General features: G+C 35.3%; 1 protein-coding gene and 1 long non-coding RNA gene across 4 annotated transcripts in view; both read left to right on the forward strand.

Moving 5' to 3' along the window:
* The window catches only part of LOC123554384 (uncharacterized), an 87,718-nt gene that overhangs the window by 56,328 nt on the left and 13,172 nt on the right, over window positions 1–18,218 (forward strand). The window lies entirely within an intron of this gene.
* LOC123536927 (uncharacterized) lies at window positions 4,864–13,144 on the forward strand. Its single transcript, XR_008367206.1, has 4 exons — window positions 4,864–7,222; window positions 8,702–9,106; window positions 11,248–11,367; window positions 12,115–13,144. It is a non-coding gene; the product is annotated as an uncharacterized LOC123536927 (long non-coding RNA).

An 18,218-nucleotide genomic window follows, 5' to 3' on the forward strand; every position in this document is an offset into this window, starting at 1 on the left:
ACACAGTACGGTAAAGTTACTACAACTACGAAATTTTCAACTGAATATCTATATAAATTTTGAATTGCTACAAACCATTTTTAACGGAAACACTGTTTTTTTTAGCTCACCTGCTCAGGTGAGTTTTTCTGATCACTCGATGTCCGGCGTCTGTCTGTCTGTCGTCTGTCTGTCTGTCCGTCAACATTTAACTTGTGTATGCGATAGAGGCTGTATTTTTCAACTGATCTTCATGAAATTTGGTCAGAATGATTACCTTGATGAAATCTAGGCCAAGTTCGAAAATGGGTCATCTGGGGTCAAAAACTAGGTCACTAGGTCAAATCAAAGAAAAACCTTGTGTATGCGATAGAGCCTGTATTTTTCAATTAATCTTCATGAATTTTGGTCAGATTGATAACCTTGATGAAATCTAGGCCGAGTTCGAAAATGGGTCATCTCAGGTCAAAAACTAGGTCACTAGGTCAAATCAAAGAAAAACCTCGTGTATGCGATAGAGGCTGTATTTTTCAATTGATCTTCATGAATCTTGGTCAGAATGATTGCCTTGATGAAATCTAGGCCGAGTTCGAAAGTGGGTCATCTCGGGTCAAAAACTAGGTCACTAGGTCAAATCAAAGAAAAACCTTGTGTATGCGATAGAGGCTGTATTTTTCAATTGATCTTCATGACATTTGGTCAGAACGATTGCATTGATGAAATATAGGTCAAGTTTGAATATGGGTCATCTAGGGTCAAAAAGTAGGTCACTAGGTCAAATCCAACGAAAACCTTGTGTATGCGATAGAGGCTGTATTTTTCATTTTATCTTCATGAATTTTGGTCAGAATGATTACCTTGATGAAATCTAGGCCGAGTTTGAAAATGGGTTATCTGGGGTTAAAAAGTAGGTCACTAGGTCAAATCAAAGAAAACCCTTGTCCGTCAACATTTAGCTTGTGTATGCGATAGAGGCTGTATTTTTCAACTGATCTTCATGAAATTTTGTCAGAATGATAACCTTGATGAAATCTAGACCAATTTTGAAAATGGGTCATTTGGGGTCGAAACTAGGTCACTAGGTCAAATCAAAGAAAAACGTTTTGTATGCGATAGAGGCTGTATTTTTTAATCGAGGTTGATGAAATTTAGTCAGAATGATTGCCTTGATCAAATCTAGGTCAAATTCAAATATAGGTCATCTTAGCTCAAAAACTAGGTCACTAGGTCAAATTGAAGAAAATGCTTGTTTACACTTAAGAGACCACATTTTTGATCTAATCTTAATGAAAATTGGTCAGAATATTTGTTTCCATGAAATCACTATGTCAAACGTGTTTACACTGTTATGGTGTGTTTATCAGGTGAGCGGACCTAGGGTCATCTTGGCCCTCTTGTTTTTTTTTCCATTCAACTTGTTTTTGGTGATTTTTTTTTATATAAAAATTATATACTATGTACTGCCCCGTTTGTAATAGAAGTAAATGTTTCGTATACGTACTTTTTGCGACACGTGTTTTTTTTAGCTCACCTGAGCACGAAGTGCTCAAGGTGAGCTTTTGTGATCGCCCTGTGTCCGTCGTCCGTTGTCAGTCATCCGTCGTCAACAATTTGACTGTTAACATTCTAGAGGTCACAATTTTGGCCTAATCTTAATGAAACTTGGTCAGAATGTTACCCTCATAAAAATCTTGGACGAGTTCGATATTGGGTCATCTGGGTCAAAAACTAGGTCATCAGGTCAAAGTAAAGGAAAAGCTTGTTAACACTCTAGAGGTCACAATTTTGGCCCAATCCTAATGAAACTTGGTCAGAATGTTACCCTTAATAAAATCTTGGATGAGTTCGATATTGGGTCATCTGGGGTCAAAAACTAGGTCACTGGGTCAAATCAAAGGAAAAGCTTGTTAACACTCTAGAGGTCACAATTTTGACCCAATCTTAATGAAACTTGGTCAGAATGTTACCCTCAATAAAATCTTGGACGAGTTCGATATTGGGTCATCTGGGTTCAAAAACTAGGTCACCAGGTCAAATCAAAGGAAAAGCTTGTTAACACTGTAGAGTCCACATTTATGACTGTATCTTCATGAAACTTTGTCAGAATGTTACTCATGATGATCTCAAAGTCCAGTTTGAATCTGGGTCATGTAGGGTCAAAAACGTCAAATCAAAGGAAAATCTAGTTAACACTCTAGAGGCCACATTTATGACCATATCTTAATGAAACTTGGTCAGAATGTTAATCTTGATGATCTATAGGTCATGTTTAAATCTGGGTCAGGTTGGGTCAAAAACTAGGTCACTGGTTCAAATCAAAGGAAAAGCTTGTTACCACTCTAGAGGCCACATTTATGACTGTATCTTCATGAAACTTAGTCAAAATGTTAATCTTGATGATCTTTAGGCCGAGTTTGAATCTGGGTCATGTGGGGTCAAAAACTAGGTCACCAGGTCAAATCAAAGGAAAAGTTAGTTAACACTTTAGAGGCCATATTTATGACCATATCTTAATGAAACTATCTTGATGATCTTTAGGTCAATAGGTCAGGTGAGTGATACAGGGCCTTCATGGTCCTCTTGTTTATTATTATTTTTATAGGAAATGAAAGTAACTGACGCGTTTGAACGAGCTTCTTTTATCTAGCTGAAGAACAAAATACCCTTTCAAAAGGGTCATATTAGCCGCGCCATGAGAAAACCAACAACGTGCATTTGCGACCACCATCCATGCAATTTTGTCAGCAAAAGAATTTGCTAACCGTTGCTTTAATTGCAATAGGCTTTGAAAGCAAACAGCATGGATACTGACCAGACTGCGCAGATATGTTCAGGCTGGTCTGGATCCATGCTGGTCGCAAACGCACTATGTTAGTTTTCTCATGGTGCGGCTCATTTTTTAGCTCACCTGTCACAAAGTGACAAGGTGAGCTTTTGTGATCGCGTGGCGTTCGTCCGTCCGTCCGTAAACTTTTGCTTGTGACCACTCTAGAGGTCACATTTTTAATGGGATCTTTATGAAAGTTAGTCAGAATGTTCATCTTGATGATATCTAGGACAAGTTCGAAACTGGGTACGTGTGGTCCAAAACTAGGTCAGTAGGTCAAATAATAAAAAAACCTTGTGACCTCTCTAGAGGCCATACTTTTCAATGGATCTTCATGAAAGTTAGTCAGAATGTTTACCTTGATGATATCTAGGTCAAGTTCGAAACTGGATCACGTCTCTTCAAAAACTAGGTCAGTAGGTCAAATAATAAAAAAACCTTGTGACCGTCATAATTTAAAGTATGCAGACTTAAGTAATATTACAAAAAAATTACAAGAAGATATTAATGAATTTAATGCTAAAGTTGAAGAACATAAAAATGAACTGGACCTTGTAGTTGAAAAATCAGTTAAACAAGGAGAAGCAATTAATATAATTAATGATCAACTAAAAAATTTAAAGAAACAACTCCGGATCTTGATTAGTACTGTTGACACACGTCATAATTTAAAGTACGCGGAATTAAGTACACTTACAGAAATATTACAAAAAGATATCAACGAGTTTAATGATAAAATTAAAAAAATAATAAATGATCTGGACTCTGTAGTTGAAATATCAACTAAACAAGGAGAATCAATTACTGCTAATACCCAAGTAATTTCTACTAATGCTCAATCAATTTCTGCCAATACTGAAGCAATTAATATAATTAATGATCAGCTGGATGTATATGATAAACAAGACGTTGTTTTTGAAAAAAGAATAGACAATATATATCATGAAAATAAAAGTTCTGGTGAAGCTACAACAAAACGAGTTGATGATTTAGCTGAAGTAATTCTTGAACATGAAAATAAATTTGCAGAATATAAATCTGAACTGGAAAAAGTAAAACGTGAAGTGTTTCTTTTTGAATATAACAGCGGTTATAATGAAGGAGAACTACCAGGTTCCTTTACATCACATTCATATATAAAAATGAAAAAGTATTTTGATCGCCACGGTGTCTGGATATATTCATTATATGAAAATATAATTAGAAGTGGTCAGGGATATTTTAATGCATTTAATTTGAAATCTGGAAATATCGTAGATTATAGAGATTTTATAAACATAAATCAAGAATATAAACTAGCTGTACCGGATGTGCTATTAAAAAATGTGTTTTCAGCCAAAAAGGCTGGAACTTATATAATAGATATTAGGTTTTATTTAACGTCGATTGGACAGGTGGAAAAAATGTCAAATATCACATTTTCTTTTTAGGTGGTGGCAATATGGTTTTACAGGTAAACTTCCCGGTGGGAGTGTAAATATAACACCCGAGATAATTGGAAGTAATCCCGCCCAAATCATTTTATGTAGATATCAAAAAAAAATTAAAATTTATTTAACAGAAAGGACAATGTTTGACATTCATCCTTATGACGATTCATCATCTACAGAAGTATCATTTATTCTTATGACAGAGAGTCATGTCAAATTCTACATATTGGAGGAATATATAAATTATAAAGAAAGTAAACTTTTGAATTAAAAACTTAATTAAAACTTTAATTAATTACTGTATTTTTATTTAACTGGAATAATTAATATAATGGGAATATTTAATAATATAAATGAAAAAGTAAATAAAATAGAAAGACAAATAATAAGAAAACCTCCATTGTTCTTAACATGTTATACCGAAGATACCGATAGTGGATTATTTCAATGGAAAACTGTAAATGCTAGTCCTGGTTTAGTTCAACATGGTAATAATGTAAGAATTAATTTTAATTGTATTTTAATTATTCTTGTTGATGCAATTAAATTAGATAAAGGAGAAGCTAAATTACAACTAAAAACAAAGAAAATATAATTCTTCAAAGTTACGATGTAAAAAATAACAGAAAAAATGAATCTATTTCTATTAATTATGCTAATAAATTTAACATGAATGATGTTATTAGTCCCCTACTGGTTGAAAACCAGTTTCGGGGACTATAGGAATGCACTTTTCCGTCATTCCGTCTGTCCGTCCGTCTGTCCGTCCGTCCGTCCGTCTGTCCGTCCGCTCTCCCTCAACTGACGTTGTGGGGTGAATTGAACGTACGGATAACACTTGCGGGGTTTTTGGTTGCTTACGGGGTGCACCCCATATGCAACCCATTGCAAACGTGTCCATGGTTCCTAAAACCCCGGAAAAAATGCCTTCCAGTTTTGCACCCCACAAACAGCGGACACTACTGGCCGTCCGTTTTCTATGGACGATATCATAAATATTACAGATTACATTGATGAAAATCTATAATTAGATATGAGACGTGCGCATTCGCACTAGCAGTAAAGGTGAGCGCGCGCACCCAAGTACAATTCACTTCCGTTGGTAGTAACGCGTAATGGCGGACTTACAGGGAAATTGAGGTAATTATTTTTCTTTTTACGCTTTGTGTATTCAGTAAATTTCTCGATTTTTTTCGGGAATGGAAATTATGAAGTACCAATACCATCAAGAACCTTAAGGTTAATATCTTCTGTGACTATGAACACCCAAAGTGAGTTGAATGTCAAAGCATGTATAGCGTCCGACGATTCGGACCAAGGACTTTTCGTACCATTTTTATGTGGAGGTTCCGTACCGAAGAGGTTACATATTACTTAATATTTGTATCAGATGTTAAGGTTTTATTTCAATTAAAAGCGTCAAACCCCTTTTATCTTTATAAGAGAAGCGTAACACAACGTTTGAACACATCATTACTGGAAGCCTCATTTTGAAGTCTGCCATTGTTTACTTCCGGTGAACCGGGTGATAATTTTTTGCACTAAATATGGACATGTTAGGGAATTTCATCTTTATTTTTGTGCTTTTGACGATCCTAAAAGCATAGAGAGTTACATCTACCAGGATGAAAATGTATCAAATGGTAACAGTAGCAATAACCACAGGAAAGATAACTCTTGCAAAGCCTTGTTTCAGGACTCAAAAACATGTGTCCACAAAAGAATTGAAATCCTCGTGTTCATTTTTCAAACCTATCCTATCCTGTACATGGGGGTATTTAAAATACTATATGACTTTCAAGACTTAAAAATGTGCAGATTAGAAATCATACACTGTTTTCCAAAGCAAAAGTACATGTATTTGAATTGGGCTAAATTTTCAGTCATACTTTTTTAGTGAATGGCTTCGTCATTTTTCTAAATAAACTAGGGAAATGTTCATAGTGGATGTAGTGGATGAATTAGTCATATTAAGATCAATCAAATACATGTAGCAGAAAAAAATGCAATTAACTGTGGACACTTTTGCACAAAAAACCTGAAAAAGTTGTTATGTGTCAAAATCTAGGAGTCTAGGACATGACTTTAACACCATATAATACTTTATCAGTAATATTTACATTCAAAAACACAATTGATTTGTCATTCATACACATATTAGAGTCCAAAAACATTATTTTATGCCTGTAAATCAAAACTAACAAAAAGTGATGGTTGTTGCTAGTAACGGACAATGTTTCATTAGGCCTGTAATTTACAGATATAGGCTGAATCGGACAATGGCAGATTCGGCCCAAATTTACTTGGCTTATTCGGCACAAATTGTTCCTGACACTAATATCATTAGTAAAAATAACATTTTAATATGAGTATTAAATTTAATTTCTGCAAAGAATAATTAAATTGCTTTTTGCTTTTTAAGTGCATAACTGATGCATTTTAGCCAGTTAAAGCTTCTTACCTGCTTGTACGGTGTATATTCTATAACATAAACTACTTCAAGTTAAATCCCTTTAATCAGCATTATTTCCAGAACATTGCCAGTCATCCAAAATATATGGTCCTTACTGACTCCTAGTCGTAAATCAAAGTTTGTGGTCCACATCAGCCGAAATATATAGTCATTTTCTACTTTTATTTAAAGCATTTGGTCTAAATTAGCCAAAATTTATGGTCCGAATCAGCCTGTTTCCGTAAAGACTTTTGTGACAACAAGTTTGCAGTGAAGGCAACAATGTCAATGAAAAAGCGTCCAGTTTTTTTGTGCCGACTTATTCTACTTTTTATATGTTATTTCTGGCTGAATTTTGTGCACAAGAACCTAAACCTGCAGTGTGTGGTGGCTACTTGTTGTAAAATGGACAACAAACCCCACACTGTTTCTAACTTGATGCAGTGTTGTGAAAAAAAAAGACATTCACTGTTTAAAACTTAGCAGAGTATTCATGTAGTCAGGCCACAAAAAAACCCACAAAGTTGCATCCAGGTACAGGGACTACCTTAGCCTGGAAATTTAGGGAGAAGTGACTTCTCCCTCCTGGGGAAACAGGGAGAAGTTTTGAAATTTTGGGAGAAGTTCGGCAAAGTGAGACAGGACATTGCTTACATGCATTAAATAACAATAATAATGTTTATTCAGTTCCATTTGTAGTATTATCTTGCTATGACTTAAATAAAAATGGTGCAATGTTTCAACAATACAGTACATATTTGTACTGTTTTACTGCAAAATGTTTAACAACTTGACACAACAAATCTTTCCTCATATAATCAGTACTTAATATTTCTTGGATTATCTTTTTTCCTTCCTAGAGCAGCTTTTTCAGGTATGTGAGCATTCTGAGTTTAAATTTTTTTATGTTCCTTCAATTTGACAAACTACAGAGTTTAAAAACCTCTCAATCTTACAATGAAATGTTATTTGTATTGATCAGTAGATAAAATACTTAAAAATCAGGGGCAATATTTTTTAAAACTACATATTTTGACATAAAAAATCTAAAAATTGGTTAAATGTATTACCTCCCTTTAACACATTTCAGAATTAACTAAAAGAGTTGTCTGCTATTTTTATCAAACAACAAATTTAATAGTTTGTCAGGGGCCATATATTTAACTTATATCTGTTTTTAATGAAAGAGAAATGCAGATTAAAATGAATAGTAAGCAGATCCCAATTAAAAAATAAACGTCGGGAGTAACGGGTAGTCTACACTGTGATGGCAATAAAAATTTCGAAACGATTTTTATCTGAAAACAAGAATAACTGGATAAGACAAGTACCGAGGGCGTTCGGTTGACCCGAGGTTCCGTGTTTTGACCCGCGAAAATCAAGAAAAACTCGTAGTTGACCCGCACAAAAAAAGTGTCCCGTGCGTCGGCTCGATTCGCGAAATGCGTCTCGAGTTCGAAGTTCTGCATTGTGAATCAAAATCTCGGTGAATTTCAATTGTTCGCCGCCACACAGTAGGCGGAGCGTCGTATGTTAATTAGCTACTGACAGATGTCAATCACTCCACGCGCCGACTGACACGTAATTAGGTTTGTAATTCGTAAGTTAATTATCGCGGTTTTACGAAGTTTTCGGGCTCTCTGATCTCAGATGTCGGTCAGCTTTAATTATAACTCTTTCATTCTTTAATTATCGTTTACTGCAATCACATTAAATGCAAACAATTAGCAGCTTATCATGCGGCGTCAATCTGAAATCGAGTGATCATCTTTTGTTGTCATGGACACGTTTCGCCGCGCGTGCCTCCCGGTGACATCCTGTGTATTGCGTATTGTGTTTACAGACTTTACATAACCGAGATGTATAATATCGGCGCACTTTATTGCCGATTATGTTTTACTTTCATCCAATTTTAGGGCGACTTGAACTTCGCTTTTCTGGGCGGGAAGGGCGAAGTGAAATATTTTAAAGCGAGGTTTTCGCTCAACTTCGCCTAAAACGCAGTCCCTGCAGGTAAAACCCGCAACTGAATTGCTTCGCAAGATGGTCAAACTAAATCCATAATGAAAAAACAAGTAAAATGACCATAGACCCATACCTTAACATGATGCAGTGTTAGGTATTCCTTTATGGTACTCACACACATTTCACGTTATTTTAAACATGCAGTATGTTGGAGAATTGTTATGCAATTGCTGCAATGAATTATTTCCAAAATCAGGCAATTGGTCTGTTGAACTGTAACATACTTTTCCATTGCTAGCTCAAATGCTCACTAGCATATACAATGTCATTTTTTTGTATAAAAGTTTAACAATTTGCATTTATTATTACAAACTTCAGAGCTTTTGAAGAAGAAAAGGCTGAATTCCACCTAAGAGACGTTCTTGTGTGATATAGACTGGGCACTGGCCTATTGTAAGTAGAATTCATCAAAAGTCCAATTTTCTAAGATTAAACACCCATTATCACACTTTGTGTATGAAAATAAAGATAGGTTATACGAGACTAAATTATCAATATTATGCTTTTCTGCCATCAAGTAACTGTAGACCATTGTGGATTTTTTCTCGCCATCAGATAAAGGTCATTGTTGGGTTTGCAGGCTATATTCATTACGTTTCAGTATGTCAGATTACTCAGTATAATTGTGGATTTTTTTTCAGATCATGGGGTAACTTCAGATATTTATGGGTCTTTTTTCAGACAATTCAGTTACTTCAGATCATTGTGTGTTTTTTTTTTCAGACCATCTAGTACTTGTATACCATTGTGGGTTTTTTCTGACAATCAAATACCTTTAGACCATTATGTTTTTTTTTCAGACCATCAAGTACTTGTAGACCATTGTGGGTTTTTTCTGACAACAAAGTACTTGTAGACCACTGTTGGTTTTTTTCTGACCATTAAGTAACTGTAGACCATTATGGGGTTTTTCAGACCATCAAGTACTTGTAGGCCTTTGTGGGGTTTTTCTGACCATCAAGTAACTGTAGACCATTGCGGGTTTTTTTAGACCATAATGTACTTGTAGACCATTGTGGGTTTTTTCTGACTATCGAGTAGCTGTAGATCATTGTGGGTTTTTTTAGACCAATATGTAACTGTAGACCATTATGGGGTTTTTCAGACCATCAGGTACTTGTAGACCTTTGTGGGTTTTTTTCTGACCATCAAGTAACTGTAGACCATTGCGGGGTTTTTCAGACCCATAATGTACTTGTAGACCATTGTGGGGTTTTTCTGACTATCGCGTAGCTGTAGATCATTGTGTTTTTTTTTAGACCAATATGTAACTGTAGACCATTATGGGTTTTTTCAGACCATCAAGTACTTGTAGACCTTTGTGGGGATTTTTCTGACCATCAAGTAACTGTAGACCATTGCGGGGTTTTTCAGACCATAATGTACTTGTAGACCATTGTGGGTTTTTTCTGACTATCCAGTAGCTGTAGATCATTGTGGGTTTTTTAGACCAATATGTAACTGTAGACCATTATGGGGTTTTTCAGACCATCAAGTACTTGTAGACCTTTGTGGGTTTTTTTCTGACCATCAAGTAACTGTAGACCATTGCGGGGTTTTTCAGACCATAATGTACTTGTAGACCATTGTGGGGTTTTTCTGACTATCAAGTAGCTGTAGATCATTGTGGGATTTTTAGACCATCAAATAACTAAAGACTGTTGTGGGTTTTTTCTACCATCATGTAACTGTTGACCATTGTGAGTTTTATTTGACCATCAAGTGACTGTAGACCATTGTGGGTTTTTTGTTGTTGTTTTTTTGACATTGAAGTAACTATATACCATTGTGGGGTTTTTCTGACCATCACATTACTTAATATAATTGTGGGGTTTATTTTTTCAGATCATTTGGTAATTTTAGGTAATGCAGGTTATTGTTTGGCTTTTCAGTCCATCAAGTAACTACTATTCTATGTTTTCAACTTTCAACCTCGCCAACAATTAATTCAATATCATTTTGCATTGTTTTTAGTCATTCTTATCTTCTCTATTGTGTGCCTTTACTTAACCATTGACTTCATTATGTCTTCCGCCACACAGTGGTGCGGTAGACATATTGATTTACACCTGTCTGTGTGTCAGTGTGTCACAAATCTTGTCTGTACTCTAAGTCGAACATTTCGCATCCAATATTCACGAAACTGGAACAAAACATGTTAACCAATAAGTCTTCTGGCAGGTTCGATAACTAGCCAAACCGACCCAGGCACTTGAAACTTGTTTTTTTTTTTGATAATCAAAGTACTGAAAGTCTGATAAGGCAGTTGAGTGATGAGCAACGCACTGAAAGTCTGATAAGGCAGTTGAGAACTCGGTGCATGGTTTGACTCATAGTCATATACTACTATTCAGATGGTTAGGCAGTTGTCGGAGAAATGCTCTTTTCCCAAAAGCACCTCTAGTTTTTACCTAATTTTTCAGCCACATTGGTAGCCTGTTAATTGGCTTCCAAGAGATAAGCAATATTTAAAAGTGCCTGACCTACAATTCAGGGTAGTCTTCATCTTGGATCTTTAATACTAATCTTTTCAGGGTCACCAGCATATACCAAGTATAATACCTGAAGGTTCTAAGACTGGGGTGAAGTTTAATACCAATTGAGCTGTAAGGAAAGAGGTTGGAATCAAAGTCCTTGTCTGTTGGCAACTACAGGTGTGTATTATTTTTGTTGTTGTTTAAAACCTCTTCATTGAGAATGTCATCTATTTTGGTTGAGAGTTCATTCGAGTCCATTTTTGCAAAAACTATTTGACATATGGCTTTGGCACTTTGAACACTTAAGAATATAATAGATGAGTACATATCTCTGACAATTATTTTGTCTGAATTATGGCCCTTTTTGACATGGAAATTGGTACAAATTTCATACAAGTCCATATTTTGTCAACATTATTTGCCCTTTCTAGAGATGGAAATCGGTTCATACATGTCCATATTTTGTAGAAACTATTTTATATGTGGCTTTCAAACTTTGAACACTTTATTATTATAACAGTCTCTACCTGTAGGAAAGAGAATATAATTTTGACAAGTATTTTGGCTAAATAATGGCCTTTTTTGGACTTTGAAATTGGTGCAATTTTTTCATGAAAGCCCATATTTTGTCTAAATTTTTGACATGTGTATTTTAAACTTTAAAAACTTGTTTGTCATCAAGATTTCCATCTGAAAAATATAATTTGTAACTCTGTCATCTATTGATTTGAATTATGGCCCTTTTTGGCTTGCCATGACTATCAACTTTACATCTCTAAAAGATTTGCTGGTCATTTATCCAGCTTTTTATCATTGCGGTTTTAGGCCATCATCTAGATTAAATTGGGTCAAACTTGTTAGAGAAAGAGGTCGAGGTCGACCAGAAAACCAGACAGTAATAAAAAGGTATATGTCTTATTTCAGATATAGCAGAACCAGATTAAACACAGGAAATGGCTGCTCAAGATAGCATTTAACCAAATGAGCTGATTTAATTGCTCATGGAGTCAGAACACATGGCTCAAATGGAACAAGAGGAACATACCCTGTAGATGAAAACATCGCGAGAATTCATCAAAAACAAGACAAAAATGGAGTCAGAATGAGGATGAGGAAATAAGAAAAATATTTCATAAATGTTTCCTTACAAGAAAATGTCCAACAGCTCATCATTGTCTTAAAGCTATAAATTTAAGCAGGAAGAACAACTGTTGCATTTGTAAACGTAAGAAGGATGTCCTTAAAAAAGAAGTCATATTGAAGGATTGACAGCTTAAGTGATTAACATTTATGTAGTAGACAGCGACTGGGAAACCCATGAGACATGAACCATAGTCACATAAAAATAAAAAAAAATGTCACATAAGTTTTAAGTGCTGATGAGCCCTGTGTCACATGGCTAAACTGTATTGAATGCAAAAGAATGAAACTATTTAATAGTGCAAATTTTATGTAAAGGAATGTAACCAAATTCAGTGTTTAAAGACATGTGTTAACATCTATAGTATTTTATTCTAGACTTTGATTTTTGTCAGTTTTCAATATTTGTCCCCAAGTAAGAGGAAATTGTTGCTAGTAAAAAGGCAAAAAAGAAACCTTTAAGTTTAAGTTTTACAAATATCAACAATAATGAGGAATTGACTTGCGATGAAAATAACAACACCCGTTTTTAAACATATTTAAAATAATTGTTCATAGAAGTAACGGTACACTTAGGCTGCTTCTTCTTCCAAAGTATTAAATGTTGACAATGTTTACTTTTATCACATACAGGCACATTGCTGTAAATTTTTTTAAAGAATGTTATCCAGGGTATGATTAGACCATTGTTCGGAAGACTTACATTTATTATCAGTGGTATAAAGGAGTACTGTTCAGTTCTACCAGGAAAGTAGAGTAAAATAAATGCTTTGAATATTATTGACATTAAAGCTGTTGAGCTGTTACAGTTTTAGTTGCTATACTTTTATTTAATTAAGAGCTTATTTAATATGAAATGTATACATACTACAGTGCAAATTCCTAGCACACAAATCGCAGATGTCCCACAGAAATTTCTGAATGTCACAAAATTTTTAAATGTCACTTAACAAATTGTGTATGATGGGCCTTCGTCCCATGAACAAAAATTCGTTCCTGTCACTGAGTAGAATGAATATCATCCAAACTTTTTGCCAGTTCGGAAATAAATATAACTGATTTTAGTCAACACTTAATTCTTTGAGGAAAAGCTAGTGTTGTTATGATGTTTAATCAGCTCTATTTAGTATAGACTCAAATAGTAAACCTTAAAAGTGGTGTACCCTGAAGTTTTTAACTATATTATTATTTCTCATATTGGACCAGACATTGAGCAGATTATTCCTTTGTCATAGAAATGAGCACACGGTGTACTGAATTTTTTACTAGGCTATATTAGAAAAATTTGTCCTGATGAAAGATGCTACGAGTTTTAGTGTACAGCACTTTTAGATATAGTCACTGTAGTGATATGTGTTTGACGTACATCTGCTTTAATTGAATGTAAACCCATGTACAAGGCAGGTTTCTTGTTAGTGGGTTACAAGTTGTTTTACCTTTTTTGTGGGTAACAAGTTTTACCTTGTTTTATGCTATTTTTAGCTCGACTATTCAAAGAATAGGTAGTGCTATTGCACTCACTCATGCGTCGGCGTCGCGTCCCGACCAGGTTAAGTTTTTGTATGTAAGCTGATATCTCAGTAACCACATATCGGAATGGATTAAAACTTCACACACTTGTTCACTGTGATAAACTGACCCACATTGCAGAGGTTACATAAATCTGATTGCTTATTTACAAAATTATGCCCCTTTCTTGACTTAGAAATTTTTAGTTAGGTTTTTGTGTGTAAGCTGATATCTCAATAACCACTAAAGGGAATGGATTGAAACTTCACATACTTGTTTCCTGTGATAAACTGACCTAAATTGCACAGGCTCCATAAGTCTGATTGCATATTTACAAAACTATGCCTCTTTTTCGACTTAGAAATTTTAGGTTAAAGTTCTATATGTAAGCTGGTATCTCAACAACCACAAGTGGGAATTGATTGAAACTTCACGTACTTGTTTACTGTGATGAACTAACCTATACTGCACAGGTTCCATAACTCTGATTTGCATTTTTTCAAAATTGTTCCCCTTTTTCTACTTTTAAATTTATTTAATTGACAAGGCTGTTGAATAGTCGAGCATTTATGTCCTCCGACATTTCTTGTTAAACATTTAGAATGTTGGTGTAAACATACTCGAAATTATTCTTCTGGTTTATTTCTGTTATTGCCAAAAAATGAAAATATTCATGACATATTAAAATGACATTAAGCTTACCTTACTGCATAGGTGTTTTTGGTTACTGTGTTAGACTGTCAGTTTTATATTGCTGTACATTTAGATGTGTTAAATAACCAAAAATGCAACAACAAAAGTTCAAGTTAATACTTTAAAACTAAGAATTTACTTTCCAAATGTTACTTTTCTTATTTTGACTGGGACAGTCTTTTTAAGAAAATTAGACTGTGTACTATAATTCCCTTAAGTCTGTTTCTTTATATTTAAGGGAGTGATTACCTTAGACACCAGAAATGCCATTTTTGCAAAACTTGTATGATTGTAATGAAACTTGGTACATACATAGTCGTCATGTAGTCACGGGTGTCAATCTTAGGCGCAACAAAATGCCAAGAAATATAAGTAAATTTTTGACTGGGATAGTCAAATAAAATTGTGTTTACTACTTTATATGAATAAAGCTGAATATATCTATATATTTTGGTTGTTACTTGGGTAATTTTCTTTTCTCTTGAAGTAAGTCGTTGACAATCGGCAAGTATGAATTTAATGATTTCGAAAATTTTCATCTAATATATAGATTAATTACACAAGATAGATAATTTGTTCTTCTCTTGTGAATTTTCAAAGGAAAAGTAGTGCTATTGTACTTGCCCCAGTGTTTGCATCCCCACTGGATAAAGTTTATGATCAAGTCACATATCTCTGTATATCAACGCTTTTGGCTTTAAAATAGTAATTAACTATCAAACTCTACATCAGGATAAACAATTGCCATAACTGTGATTTGAATATTTGACAGAATTATATCCCTTCTTAATTTTGATTAGGGTTTTTGATGTAGTCAAAATTCTATTTCGATATATATATATAATTAATATTTGATTGAGGGAAGACATTTTTACCCCCCACTCCACTCTCTTTCACCGAGTACTAACCTTGAATGAACTTGAAAACTGAATGGCACTGGTGCTCGTGTGATCTATAAGGGCCATTTTGGATGCCCAATTATTAACATTCTATTGCAAATAAATGTTGCATTGAAATGTTTCTTTGTACTCTGAACATCACTTGTTTTTTTTTGGGGTTTTAAAGGCCAATTTAGCTCAACTTTTCGAAGAATAGAGGAGCTATCCTACTCGCCCCGGCGTCTGCGTTAGCGTTAGCGTCACAAATGTTAAAGTTTGCGTACCCACCCCAAATATTTACAAAGTCCATTGAGATATTGCTTTCATATTTTGCATACTTGTTTACGATCATGACCCAGTCTGTAAAAAGGAGCAGACAACCCTATCAAGCATTTTGACTGAATCATGGCCCCTTTTCAACTTAGAATATGCTTATTGTGATGTTAAAGTTTGCGTACTACCCTAAATATTTTCGAAGTCCATTGAGATACGGCTTTCATATTTTGCATACTTGTTTATCATCATGACCCCAGTCTGCAAAACAGGAGCAGACAAGTCTATCAAATATTTTGCACTAAAAACAGTTGAACGCGCTGTCAACTATCTCATAATGATGTATGTGTAATAGCACCCAATTAATGATCTTCTTCAATTTAATCCTTCTGTATGACACAAAAATGGAATGCGGATGTGTTGTTTGTACTTCTAACCCCACAACTGTACTTTGCACCTCACATGCTCAAAACCCCACAACTAAATAAGCCTACATTAACACCCCATAAATGATCTGGTTCAATTTAACCCACATGCACGGCCAATTGTGGTCCCCAGAAGTGTCGTCTGTACTCCGCACCCCACATGCTCAAAACCCCTAAAGTGTACTTGAGGGAGTCCGTCCGTCCGTCCGTCCGTCCGCAATTTCGTGTCCGGTCCATAACTCTGCCATCCATGAAGGGATTTTAATATTACTTGGCACAAATGTTCCCCATGATGAGACGACGTGTCATGCGCAAAACCCGGACCTCTAGCTCAAAGGTCAAGGTCACAATTGGAGGTCAAAGGTCAACAGGGCTTTTTTCCTGTCCGGTCCACAACTCTCCCATCCTTGAAGGGATTTTAGTATTACTTGGCACAAATGTTCCCCATGATGAGATGATGTGTCATGCGCAAATCCCGGACCCCTAGCTCAAAGGTCAAGGTCACAATTGGAGGTCAAAGGTCAACAGGGCTTTTTTCCTGTCCAGTCCATAACTCTCCCATCCATGAAGAGATTTTAATTTACTTGGCACAAATGTTCCCCATGAGGAGACGACGTGTCATGCGCAAAACCTGGACCCCTAGCTTAAAGGTCAAGGTCACAATTGGAGGTCAAAGGTCAACAAGGCTTTTTTCCTGTCCGGTCCATAACTTTCCCATCTATGAAGGGATTTTAATATTACATGGCACAAATGTACCTCATAATAAGACGATGTGTCATGCACAACTTTCAGACCCCTAGCTCAAAGGTCAAGGTCACACTTAGCAGTCAAATGTTAACATAGCATGAACAGGGTCTGTTTCGTGTCCGGTCCATAACTCTGACATTCATTAAGGAATTTTAATATCACTTAGCACAAGTGTTCCCCATGATGAGACGACGTGTCATGCGCAAATCTCAGACCCCTAGCTCAAAGGTCAAGGTCACAATTGGGGGTCAAAGGTCAACAGAGTTTTTTTCCTGTCCCGTCCATAACTCTGCCATCCATGAAGGGATTTTAATATTACTTGGCACAAATGTTCCCCATGATGAGACAACATGTCATGCGCAAAGCCCAGACCCTTAGCTCAAAGGTCAAGGTCACAGTTGGAGGTCAAAGGTCAATAAGGTTTTTGCCCTGTCCGATCCAGAACTCTGTCATCCATCAAGGGATTACAATATTACTTGGCATAAATGTTTCCCATGATGAGACGACGTGTCATGCGCAACACCCAATACCCTAGCTTAAATGTCAAGGTCACACTTTGAGATCAAAGGTCAAGAGGATTTTTTTCCTGTCCGGTCTATAACTTTGTCATGCAAAGCAGGATTTAGATATCAGTTGGCACAAATATTCCCCTGGATGAGACAACATGTCATGCGCAAGAACCAGGTCCCTAGGTTTAAGGTCAAGGTCATATTTAGAGGTCAAAGGTCAAATTCAAGAATGACTTTGTACGGGACATTTCTTCTTCATGCATGGAGGGATTTTGAATATACTTGGACCAAATGTTCACCACCATGAGGCACCCTTGTTTTTAGAATTACGTCCCTTTGTTGTTACTATAAATAGATTTTATTGTAACTTTTTATTACTGGTGGTAAGAGAAAAATCGAGACCACTTTTCTGTGGTACAGCATGCATGTTACATCCAATTTTTAGGTGTATTTTGACCTATCTCTACCTGGTAAAAATTTCTTGTGGACTTGTATTTTATAGATTTTTTTTTTTTTTTTTTTTTTTAAAGATTAATTTCCCTTTGTTGTTACTATAAATAACTTACATGATAACATTTTTATAATCAGCCAAAAAAATTCAATATGAAAACAACTGTAGGTTTTTATATATATAAATTTTAATCCAAGTGTTTTGTTATAACATATTGTATATATAGTACAATATTGTTTATACATCATTGACAGATATCAGTTCATTATGTTATACTGCAGTAGAGAAAATTAGGTGCCTTCCTGTAGGGGACTTTGTATTGCATGGCAATACTTCATTCACTTGTTTATATTAATTCTTTGAACGTTAAAAATATTCAATTAACAATTTATGGTTCTATTAT

Source organism: Mercenaria mercenaria, chromosome 15 (genome assembly GCF_021730395.1).
Source record: "Mercenaria mercenaria strain notata chromosome 15, MADL_Memer_1, whole genome shotgun sequence".
Lineage (NCBI taxonomy): Eukaryota > Metazoa > Mollusca > Bivalvia > Venerida > Veneridae > Mercenaria > Mercenaria mercenaria.